We start from the raw sequence: 12,116 nt of genomic DNA, 5'->3' as shown, positions 1-12,116 counted from the left end.
GACGTCTTTCTTGAGTGCCTTGCAGTGCTTGGTAACTCAGCCATCATAATGAGCAACGGAGCAATAAGTGGGGGGAAGAGAGAGGAAAGTAGCTGATTTTCACCCCTAAGTCAAACATGTCGGTCCTTAAGAATCATTGTCGGGGTTGGGGATTTGGCTCAGTGGTAGAGTGCTTGTCTAGGAAGCGCAAGGTCCTGGGTTCAGTCCCCAGCCCCGGAAAAAAAAAGAAAAAAGAAGAAGAAGAAGAAGAAGAAGAAGAAGAAGAAGAAGAAGAAGAAGAAGAAGAAGAAGAAGAAGGAGGAGGAGGAGGAGGAAGAGGAGGAGGAGGAGGAGGAGGAGGAGGAGGAAGAGGAGAAGAAGAAGAAGAAGAAGAAGGAGGAGGAGGAGGAGGAGGAGGAGGAGGAAGAGGAGAAGAAGAAGAAGAAGAAGAAGAAGAAGAAGAAGAAGAAGAAGAAGAAGAAGAAGAAGAAAGAATCATTGTCTCTTTATGTGCTTTAGATTCTTAAATAAAATGTCCATGTCAATCAGTCATCATTGCAGCCTCCCTTTGGTAGGGCATTTGCCTAGCATGTGGGAAGCCCCATGGTTGATCCTTAGCTCTGCATACAACATACGAACTGGTCACGGTGCTGCTCACTCGGAACCACAGCATTTGGAAGGCAGAGGCAGGAAGAGAAGTTTGGGGCAATCTTTGGCTGCATAATGAGTTCAAATGGTACAGACCATTTCTCAAAGCCAGTAACAACGCCTCTCAAATAGAAAGAGAGAGTGTGAAGCTTTTCAGGTCAGGGAACTCAAAGGCCTTAGGAGCAGAAGATACTGCTTGGACCTGTGCGTATCCACATACGTCCTTCCTGACGGGAAAGGCGGCAGGAGGGAGACATGGAAGGCAGATTCTTCTGAGCATGGACTAAACCAGCACAAAAGCAAAGACACTCACAGTGCAGACCTACCCAGCTCGCCACGCCATCAGAAACATGACTGAACTTTTCTGATTTCTGGTGACTCACCGTTAACCACCTTAAGCCTGACTTCTATGAGGCTAAAGCATCCCACAGAGCACGGGGAGAGGACAAGGATTGTTTAGTAGCCACAGACATTACTTTCATGTATGTAACGTTCTCAACACACGTGTGATATCTACAGGAAGAATAGGTGAGAAAAGAGCAGCTAAAACCCAACCAAGTGGGACCACTCCGGTCTCTCAAAGTTGAACATGAAGAAACAATCCTCGGTTGGCCCATATTTCTGGAGATTGGTGTGTACTCAGGATATACAACAGGAGTCAAATCAATATTCACCCAGAGAAACACATTAGGAACGAGCAGGTCTATACTTACCCAAGCGTGCAAGCTCTCCAAGGATGTAGAAATGAAAGATTTCCTTCGTCTTCCTGTACATGCCCCAAAGAACATCTAAAAGCTCCCTAAGGTTAATTCAAGAATAAAAAAAGGCCTTTGGCAATTGTGATATTGTGAGAATTTCCATTAGATAAAGTTAATGGGATTTTTAAAAGTACTTCTTGGTCGCTATTAGGTCCATGCTGGGAAAATAATGGAAAAAGTCCAGCAAAAATGTTTTTCAAAATTAGTGGGAAGTAATACAGGGGAGAAAGGAGAACCTTGGTGGAAGACAGACATTCTGCTTCCTGGAAATGACCATCAAGGTACCCAAGGTCTTCTGTAATTCCAGCTATTGTTATAGCTAATGTTGCTTGCTACTAACCAGGTTGGCGACTGAAATTTGCAGAGTGCTCAGGGTCCCTCCGGAAGTCGAGGGTGGCTAAGAAATTGTACTCTGCTTTGTTTGCTTTTGTTTTTTGCTTTTTGCACCCCAACTGGTTTCCTTATTTCATTCAGTTGGCCAATTTTGAGAGGTGAAGAAAGGCAAGGAAATCTCACACCAATCCTGTTCTCCGACACAGTCTAGCTAGCTGTGTGGCTCCAGTAAAAGGGGTTGTGGGTATCTTGTGGGTGTTCCGGCTGTAGTTTGGTGTTATCAGAACTTGAAGAATAGGACTGGGTGGTGAGAGGCTGGAGTTGCTGCTCTTGCAAAGGAGCTGGTTCATTTCTTAGTACCAACATGGTGGCTCACAGCTGCCCATTACTCCAGATCCATGCAATCCGATGCCTTCTTCTGGCATTGCTAAGCACGAGGGCCAGAGTTCAGATCCCAGCACCCAGGAAAAGCTGAGTCACTGTAATCTCAGCAGTTGGGAGGTTGAATTGGGATCCTCTAAGCATGAGACAGCATCAGTAAATTAAGGGGAGAGGGACTGAGGAAGACAACCGACATCATTCTCTGGCCTCTACATGCAGAAGCATACATACATGCACACACACACACATACACACACACACACACACACACACACACACAGGCACACACACACAGGAGAGAGAGAGAGAGAGAGAGAGAGAGAGAGAGAGAGAGAGAGAGAGAGAGAGCGCAGACACAAAGACACACACACAGACACAGGCGCACACACACACACACACACACACACACACACACACACACAGTTGAACGACTGACTACAGGTACTGAGCAGCCGTCAGAGGGAAGACAGACTTGGACACTGAATTACTTCCCTCTCGGAAGCTGGGCAATGCTTTATACCCTGCCTTTTGCAATAAGAGGTAGAGAACCTCATCCAGTCACCATAATTTCAGGTCCTCAAGGAGACCTCTCAGGGAGGATTTGAAATCACATTGGGAAGCAACTGCAGTCTCTCTCCAAGACACTATTATTACTGGTGCATTATAGGGGCCAAAAGTCGGGGCTCGATTGTCTGGCCACACGAGCAACAAGCATTTTATCTGTTCCTCGGCAAATCTATCTGCCAGAATTGCTTGGGAATTTTAAAAAAGAAATTTCTTTAGGATCCCGTCAGACTGACTGAGCTAGGCCCAGAAATCAGTATATTGAGACATTTCTCTGTAAAAGTCTCCATCGCTGGGGGAATGGGCACGTGGGGACTGGCACTGTACATTGTATACATTGGTTAGTAAACACCATGGGTGACTGATTCTGTAGCTACACAGTGTAAATTAGGACAAGGAACTTTATGCCAATCTATGCAGAGCACATTTGGGGGGACATATCGACAGGGTCTTTGCCTGTAGGCCAGAATGTGTCTCAGAACTTCTAGAAAGGTTTATGACCCTCCTTTCATATATTTGCCGGGGAATGGGGTTCTCTGGCAACATCTTTATGGGCTTGTGCTACAGAGCCCTCAGGAGTGACACTTCTTCCTCGGCCTGGATGGTTTCCATGAAGAGCAGGACAGAGAACGTGTGTACCACAGCTAAGTGTTAACTTAGGAGGCTGTATGAGCAGAGGCTCCTGGTCACTGGGGCCTCAGTTGCTGTCCCAAGGACTAGCCATGATTGTATCTCACAAACAAAGGACTGAGGCTGAGGCAGGGAAAGGAACGGCAGGCGTCAGAGCTCAGCAGTACACACACAGAGCAGAGCTCAGATCATTCTGCCTCTGGGTCTCATATTTTCCCTGTTTACTCAGGGCCCTTCATAAATCTTTAATCATATCTGGAGGATTTCAGTGCCTTTTGCACACTTTAGCGATCAATGTAGCCTCTGGGTTAAAAAAACAATCACCTGTCTCTTTTGAGTTGAAGCAAGTGTCAAAGATGCTATTTAATACTTTATAAAAGTTCACAAATGTCGAGGTCTGAAGGGCAAAGTCATTGCTTTTTTTATATAAACTTTAAACTTAAAGGATGGTTCATTTTTACTTATGCACGTGTGTGTGTGTGTGTGTGTGTGTGTGTGTGTGTGTGTGTGTGTGTGTGTGAATATGTGTAAGTGTATACCATGTGTTCGGATGTCTGAGGCGTTCCTTTTCTGGTTGCCTGATGTGGATGCTGATGTGGACGGAACTCCAGTCCCATGGAAGAACAGCAAGCGCTCTTAACCGTGGGCCCATCTCTGAAGACCCTCGGAGAACTTTTAACGCAGACGATTCTGTCATGCAGAGGTCTTGGCGGGAATGGAATTAGTGCTGATGAAGTCTTTGATGTTCTGGATGTCAGAGGCATTTTCCCCTGAGACTGGAGGTCAAGCTTGGTCATTTGTAATCAGCTGATAAAAAGACATGTGTGCGTAGCCACATGGGAAATCTATGACTATTATCAAATAACGATGTAGAGTATAATTAAGGTTGTGCTATTAAGTACTAATTAATTAAGCTGTCAGATTTTAATCAAGGAATTGATTGTTTCAGCATAGCTCGCTAGTGGCTTCATGTCTTTGCAAGGCTCTGGAACCCTGATTTGTTAAGATTAACAAATTAAAGGGCCACATTCCAGTCATGCATGACAGGATGCAGTGTGCTTTTATGCTGCCTAGATTATGGACCCCACAACTCTCCGCTTCTTTCAGGAAGTCTACAGTGAGATCAGGGAGCTGGGAAGCTGGGAAGATATCTCTGTCAGTAAAGTGTTCTCTACATATACACAAGGGCCTAAAGTCAGATCCCACAGAATCCATGCGAAAAGACAAGCATGGTGGTATGTTCTTGTAAAACTGGTTCTGGGAGGTAGAGGCAGGTGCATCCCTGGGACTCACTGGCCAGCCAGCCCAAGGATACATGTCAGGGTCCAAGACAATGACAAAACCTATCTTAAAAGATCAGATAGACGACAATACCAAGATTGACCTCTGGCTTCTGCATGTGTGTGAACACATGCATACCCACACAGACATACACACACACACACACAGACACACACACACACACACACGCACACACACCCAGAATATACACAAGCACTCACACATACATGTGTACACGCATACTTATATCTACACACACACACATATCCAAGCACATAATATATGCATACATTTGCACATATACACACATAAGCACAAGAGCACACACACTTGCACACATATGTACGTACACATATGTATAGACATGTACACATGTGTGTATGTGTTGAAAGGGGTATATTTTAGGGCCAGGCCAAAGGCTTATATTTCTGGCAGTGAATTTAAGATGGAAAAAAGAATCCTAGGTACCTACTGTGTGCTAGCAACATGCTGCTTCACTGCAGTCTTGACACTGTCCACCTTACTGAAGAGCACTGTATTAGTTATTTAGTTTACCACTCTAAGAAAACACCTCACAGATCAGCACAAGGGAGACAGCTTTATTTTGGCTCATGGTTTTAGAGACCTCAGTCCATCATGGTGGGAAGGTGTGATGTCTGGAGGATCTTTAGGTAGCTGTAGGAATGTGTGGTAGCTGCTGCACACATGGTGGCCTGACCAGGGAAGAGTCTGTGACAGGAAGGGACCAGGGACACTATACTCACAAAGTCTCTAGGCGCCAGCAACCTGTCTCCAGTGATCCTCTTCCTCCAGCTAAGCCCCATCTTCAAAAGGTGTCATGGTTTCTGAAAATAGTACCATCATCTGGGAAACAGCTGTACAAATACATGGGAAACATTTCTGACTCATTATAACAAAGTATCCGCAGGAAAGGTAGGCGTGCTGAAACTTCTATTCCCTGAGCCCCAGTGTATGTGCACCTGGAGGCCAGAGGGCTGCCTCAAGTGTTGTGTTCAGGTAGTAGGCTCTTTATTTTGAGACAGGGTCTAGGCTGATTGGCCAGTGAGCCTTAGGGGTTCATCTGTCTCCACCTCCCCAATATTGGATTCTAAGTATGTGCCACCATGCAGAGCATTTTGTAGGTGGGTTCTGGGAAGTGAACTGGGTCCTTTCACTTGAAGCCGGACATATTATTCAGTGAGCTATTCTCTCAGCCTCTGTTTTGCATTGATGACACAAGAGCAGCTTGCAGCTGCATTTTGCAACAGTCGCTCTTAGCTATCAGTTTCTTTTATTCCCAGAGGATCACTGTGGGAAAACCACCATTTTTAGAGTCATACTTACTAGAGGCTAAACCTGGACTCTAACAGTTGTTGCCTATGAAAGTTTGAAAACCCTTATTAATTCCCCTGAGCCTCTACCTTCTCATTTGCTGAGTAGGAACAACGTCATCTACTTTGCAGAGGATTAAAAGACAGTAGCTACATTCCACTAAATGTGTCTTATTCTTCAGCTGTGGTGCTAAAAGCACAGTGTCCGTCAATTTATTGAACCCTTACTATAACCCTCTATAACAGTATTGCTCAAAATTTCTGGATGATGGGATTCTTTCTTATCACCTCATCTGATGGTGGCCATAAGCTACAGGGGGCCATGTCTCCTGTTTTAATTTGAATAGTGAATGTCCCCAAAGGTGCATGTGTTAAAGGTCTGGTTCCCAGCCGGTGACAATATTGGGAATCGGTAGGAACTTTAGGCAGTGAAATTGAAGAACGGAGGTCACTGGTAGGTGTGGCCTGGGGAACTTGGAAGCCTGGACTCTTCTAGTTCTTTCTGGTTTCTGGCTGTGTTACCATCATGCATTCCCTGCCCTTATGTTTGTTTTCCTATAAGCCCAAAGTGATGGGGGCTAAGTCTTCAAAATAATGAGCTAAATAAATCCTTTTTCTTCCATTGATTGATTGATTGTTATATACCCCAGGTTGAGGCTCTATGGTAAGAGTAATCTTGAATTTCTGGTCCTCTTTTCTCCATCCTTTACTTGCTAGGAGGGCAAGTGTGTGCCATCGTGCCTGGCAGACTGTTCTCCTTTAAGCTGCTGAATTTCTCAGATATTTTGCCCTAATGACAGAAGGCTGACCAATCCAGGAAACTTGAAAACATGGCTTGTGTAACTTAGAAAAGGATTTTTAGTATTCTTCTTATCTTAATGAATTTAAATCCACTAATGTCACTTGGCTAGTGGCTATTATTTTAATTTTTTTAATTAAAATGTTTGTTTCATTATTTTGTGTGTGAATATTTTCCTGCATATGTATCTGTGCTCTCTGGGCCTATAGTACCCCTGAGAGTCATAACAGGGCAGTAGATCTCCTGGGACTGTAGTTGCCCGTGGTTGTGAGCCACCAAGTCAGTGCTGGGATCAAACCATGGCCCATCTGGAAAAACAGCCAGTGATGTTACCCTCTGAGCTACTGCTTCAGCTCCTGCAGCTACTGATTTGACAGTCAGAGCTCAGGAGGTGGGGCCTGAGGAACAGAATCTTAAGGTACTTCTCAGTTACATAGCAAATTTGAGTCTGTCTTAGGATGCAGAGAACCCTCTTCCTATCCCCTCAAGGAAAAGGAGCCAGGGCTTAACAAGTTTAGGAGCTGAGGTCAGAATGTTGGGCTGTTTGCTCTGTAGTCCCTGAAGACCGATGAGTCCAGGTCGCCTTAGGACTTGTGTCTTTGTCTCAGCAAATGACAGGATAGCAACAAGTCAACCTCTGCTGCAGGCAGGAGGGGACAAGGCACTGGCAGAGGTGGCCTACAAGGGTGAGAATTAACTATAGAGTCCATGTTCAAACACTCCGGGTGGGGCCAACAAGGAAGGGAGCTGGTGAGAGTTGGTGCGTCTCAGGAGCCATGTTGAGAGCTTTTCAAGGATGACTTCATCCCAGCCTCCAGTGACTGCCATAACTACTTGACTTATGGCCAGCAGCTGGAGCCCCAAAGAGGTTACAAGATGGCCCAAGGTCTTACATATCCATCTCCTAGCTCCTGGTGGTAGAAGCAGTCCACTCGGGAGATCGATATGGGGTAGGTGGGTTCTGCATAGGTAGCCAGAAGCTGCTGTGAGCAGGGTATGAGAAGGGAGGTGGGGAGCCCAGTGGGAGAGGGGTGAGGAATAGCACAGGGAAAGCCATTAAAATAATAATGATCAGTATGCTAGTTCTCTTCACCCTCCCTCTAGAACCTCTGTGTTGACACCAGCAAGGCTGCCTTCTCTGGAGCCTTCAGGGACATCAGTCTGTCACTCTCAGGGCGACCATTAGAACAGCCTTCCTATGGAGCACCAACATTGAAGGAGGTGCCTGTGTTTGCTTTTCTCTTCGTTTGTAGATTTGTGTTTTTCCTGTGTTTGTAATTCTTTGGTTCTTTCAGGAGGCAATGCCAAGATCTCCATGTTTCAGGATTCCTAATTGACTCTTATAAGCTTGCTCTGAGAACCGTCAGAGAGGCGGGAGGGCGGTTTGTCAGTGTCACGCTTCTGGTCTGGCTCTGTGGACTGGGGCTGCAGGCTGGTGGGTCCTCTGCCCTAGGGCTGGCCTGTGACAGCTCATTGCCTTCAGGGGGCTGCACCGTTCTACAAAGAAAGCTTCCTGATGGGAAGAAAACCTGGGCTGGTGGCAGGTGGAGCCTCTGGGCTTCAGTCCTGCAGGTTGACTTGGGAGGGGGTGGGTGGGGGGGTGAGGGGTGGGGGTGGGGGATGGGGATGGGTAGAGAGTTGCAAAAGAGGGGAGAACTCAAGGTTCTGGGGAAACTTTAGCCTTGGCTTGCTATGTTCTGGCTATGTGATTTTTTTCATAAGTTACTAAGCTTCTCTGAGAATTAGTGCTTGACAGTTTAAAAAAGAGAATGGGTTTGTAGTTTTGTGACGGGTTAAACTGTGTCCTGACATCTGAATTCTAAGGACGTGCAGATATGGCTTCATTTGGAAATAGGACCTGAGTAGCTGTGAGTAAGACGGAGTCATGGGGTGGCTGAGGATCTAGCTCAGTTAGTGGAATGCTTGTACAGCATGGGTGAGACCCTGGCTTCTCCTAAACTGGGCGTGGTGATGCTTGCTTGAAATCCCAGTGATTAGGAGGTCGAGGCAGGGAAACCAGGAGTCCAGTGTCATTGTTGTCTATTCAGTAAGTCTGAGGAAAACCTGGCTACCTGAGACTTTGAAGAAAAAGTCAGAATGGGGTAGAACATGCTGTAGTCTAATGAGATTGGCCTTGGGTTCTGCTCTCAAGAGGAAACGAGACAAGCACAGGAGAGGAGGGAGCTATGTGAGGATGAGGGTGGATAAGGAATGTCTGAAGCTACCAGGATCTGGAAGAGGTAAAGTGGGATGCCCCCTGAGAGCTGCTCTGGGGCTTCTGGCCTTCAGAATTGGGAGGTATTTGGCTTGGGGACCTTGTGCTAACAACCTTGTGTGTTACCTTGTTGGGAAACAAATCGAAGGGTGGATGATTTTGAGCAGCTGAAGCATCTATCTCTGTGTCTGCCAAGACGAGATGTCCGAAGATGGACTTTTATTTCTTCCTTCATTGCAGTGTTAGGAAAAGACACAGGGTGTTAGAGTGAGTGAATTCACATGCCCTGGGTGGGCTGGCCAGTGTGTGTGTGAGTGATTGTGTGTGTGTGAGCATGTGTGTGTGAGCATGTGTGTGTGAGCATGTGTGTGAGCATGTGTGCTCTAGCTGCATCACTGAGCTTGCTTTGTTGGAACTCTGGACAAGTTGTTTGGCTCCTTTGATCTCAGTTCCAGGGAAGAGATATGAGCTGGAGCAGCCCCACCCCCTCAACACTGTCCTCACGGTGCCAGGAGCTGGCTTGGCACTCGCAGGTGCACTGTTGGTGTCACAGCATTGGCTTCAGAAAAAGTTTCAACTAGAACAAGTCAAGGTGGAGAGACAAAGAGCAGGAGGAAGCCTCACGGTCCGTACCCTGGCTCCCCCATTGCTCCTTCTCCAATGTCTCTTCAGTGCCTAGTTGGTCCCTCTTTGTAGCCGACACATTAAAATCACAGACTTGCTCCCGCAGCATGACAGTGCTCCGTTTCTCTGAACTCTTCTCAGCAGTGGCTCATGGGTCTCCAAATCTTATCATCACTCTTCCTCACACCATTTTCAGAGGTGACCCATGATTCCCCAGGGTGGATGCCTTTCCTCCTTGGAGGTCGGCTTGCTTGTGGCTAGTGTGATGCTGATGGAGTCTGAGTGGCAAGTGAGGAGGGCAGACTCACAGGCCTGCTGTGGCCATGGCCAGATTGGCATCTGTGGGAGAGCAGATCCGGTGTGTCCTGATCAAGGACTAAGTGTTCACTGGAATTAGGATTGCTGTGGATAGTATATGTGTGCCTTTGTGTGTGGTGTGTGTGAGCATGTGTGCACGTGTGCATGTGCACACAGGAGTGTACAGGTCAGTGCACAACCTCAGCTGTCAGTTCTGAGGAGTCTTCTATCTTTGTTTGAGACAAGATTCCATTGGCTTGGAATTTAGGCCAGGATAGCTTGGCTTATGAGCATCCGGGGATCCCCCTGTCTCTGTCTCCCACCTTGCTCCTACCGGGATTTCCGGCATGTGCCAATATGGCGGCTTCTAACATTGCTTCTGGGGATCCACTGTCAGGGTTCCACTCTTACCAGACAAGTGCTTACTGACACATTCATCTCCACAGTTGCATGAATAAAATTTTAAAACACATTTATGTCTCTTTTTGGATGTATTGTCTATGGCTGCTTTGAGTTATAATGGCCCAGATGAGTGGGCTTGAAAGGCCTCAGATGTATCCCAGCAGCCTTTTCGGATAAAGCTTGCCCACCACAAATAGCAACTGCACCTTTGCTTCCACCTCAGTGCTGAGAAGGTTCCTTGGGGCAGCAGAGAGGAAGCTGTGAGTCTACAGGCGTGATTCTGTGTAAGGCCAGAGTGGGGGCTCAGGTGGAGGTCCTGTGAAGCAGGGTTGGGGCATGCAGCCCTTAAGAGTTCTTGGCTCTGCTACGGAGTGCAGAACGTAGCCTCCTTCATCTAGGACGGAGATGCGCTCAGCTCTGGGGTGAAGGGGTTGGAGTGCAAGATGCTCCACAGCTGTGTAACCTGACTGACTCTTCAAGCTTCGTTCACCAAATGAGAAAGATCACATTTGTGGTGTGGCCTCAGAAGGAGCATCTAACCTCTGCCTGGAGCACCTCCTGCATCAAACGCTTCTCCAGGACATGTCCTGCTGCTCCAACCAGCTCTGTAGCACCCATTACTTGGTGTTGATGGTCTGAAGCTCAAGGCTCAGCAGATTTATATGATAACAGCAAATGCCGATGAGTTACAGAGGAAGGCGCAACATTCACGTGGCTTTAGACATTTACAAGTCACCTTGTGAAGGCCAAGCTGCTCTGAGACTCTGCTCTCTTATGCCCTACTCCTTACCCTGGTGATTCAGAGTCGTGAAGCCTGCTGGCCTAGGGGAGGACTCAACATTCCCAATGGAGCGCCGATGGTCTCCATACCTTGCCTTTTGATTTGCTCCCCAGTCTTACTTCTTGTAGTGAATACTCTTGTTCTTGCAAAATGGCAAATGGGCCAGTGGCTAGCTCAATGCTTAGCACACATACCCTGGTGTGTGTGTGTGTGTGTGTGTGTGTGTGTGTGTGTGTGCATGTGTGTGTAGAGTTGAGTGTTGGTGTCACTCTGTATTTTATTCCCTAGAGACAAGCTCTCTCATAGACTGTGGAGCAAGGCTGGCAGCCAGCAAGCTCCAGCCACCCTCCCGTCTTTGCCCTCCACAGTGATGGGGTTAGAGGTGTGTATAGCGTGATGCCTGGTTTTTCTCATGGGTACTTGGGATCCAAACTCGGCTCCTCATGTTGATGCATGCTCTTATCCCTCATTGGATCTCCTGCCTCAGGTTTCCTTCTTCACACAGACTCCCAGGACAACGCCCACACAGCCACAGTCTTCTGTTTCGGAGCTGAGAAGTTCTCATGCTCTCTTTTCCAATGGGATGAGCTCCTACCCACTTCTTAAAACCAGGTCACAAAGATGCTTCTCAGCCACATAGTAAGAGCTAGACCCCTAATCTAGCCGTGCAGATGCACGTCTCTTTCTGTCTCTTGATTGCTCTGCTTTCCCGTGCAGGCCAACCACAGCAGTTTCCCTACTGACCAACGAGCCAGAACAGATTTCCCTCAAAGGAGGCCACAGGAAGGGTGCTAGCAATTACTCTAATCTTTAGCTTTTCTGCAATCTCTTCCCTGCCACCACCCTGTCATACCTGCTGAGAACTGGATCCCAAGGGTACACTGTCTGCTTCCTACCTGTGAGGAGGTGGACAGCATCTTCTGCCACACTTTCCTGTCAGTGCTATATTCTGCCTGAGTGTACGGGATCCAGGCACCATGGACAGAGCCCTTGGAAACTGTGAGCCCAAACAACCCTGTCTTTAGGCCATTTTGGTCAGAAATTTTGTTGCAGTGATAATGTGAAAAGTATCTACCAACATTCATAAGTGTTT

The 12,116-nt window shown here is 47.1% G+C and overlaps 1 long non-coding RNA gene across 1 annotated transcript in view; it reads right to left on the bottom strand.

The window, feature by feature from the left end:
- The window catches only part of LOC148002756 (uncharacterized), a 341,099-nt gene that overhangs the window by 208,421 nt on the left and 120,562 nt on the right, over positions 1-12,116 (bottom strand). The gene's annotated exons all lie outside the window — the stretch shown is intronic.

The sequence above is a fragment of the Rattus norvegicus genome, chromosome 10 (genome assembly GCF_021556685.1).
Source record: "Rattus norvegicus strain SHRSP/BbbUtx chromosome 10, alternate assembly SHRSP_T2T, whole genome shotgun sequence".
Lineage (NCBI taxonomy): Eukaryota > Metazoa > Chordata > Mammalia > Rodentia > Muridae > Rattus > Rattus norvegicus.
This window is presented reverse-complemented; position numbering and strand designations above follow the sequence as displayed.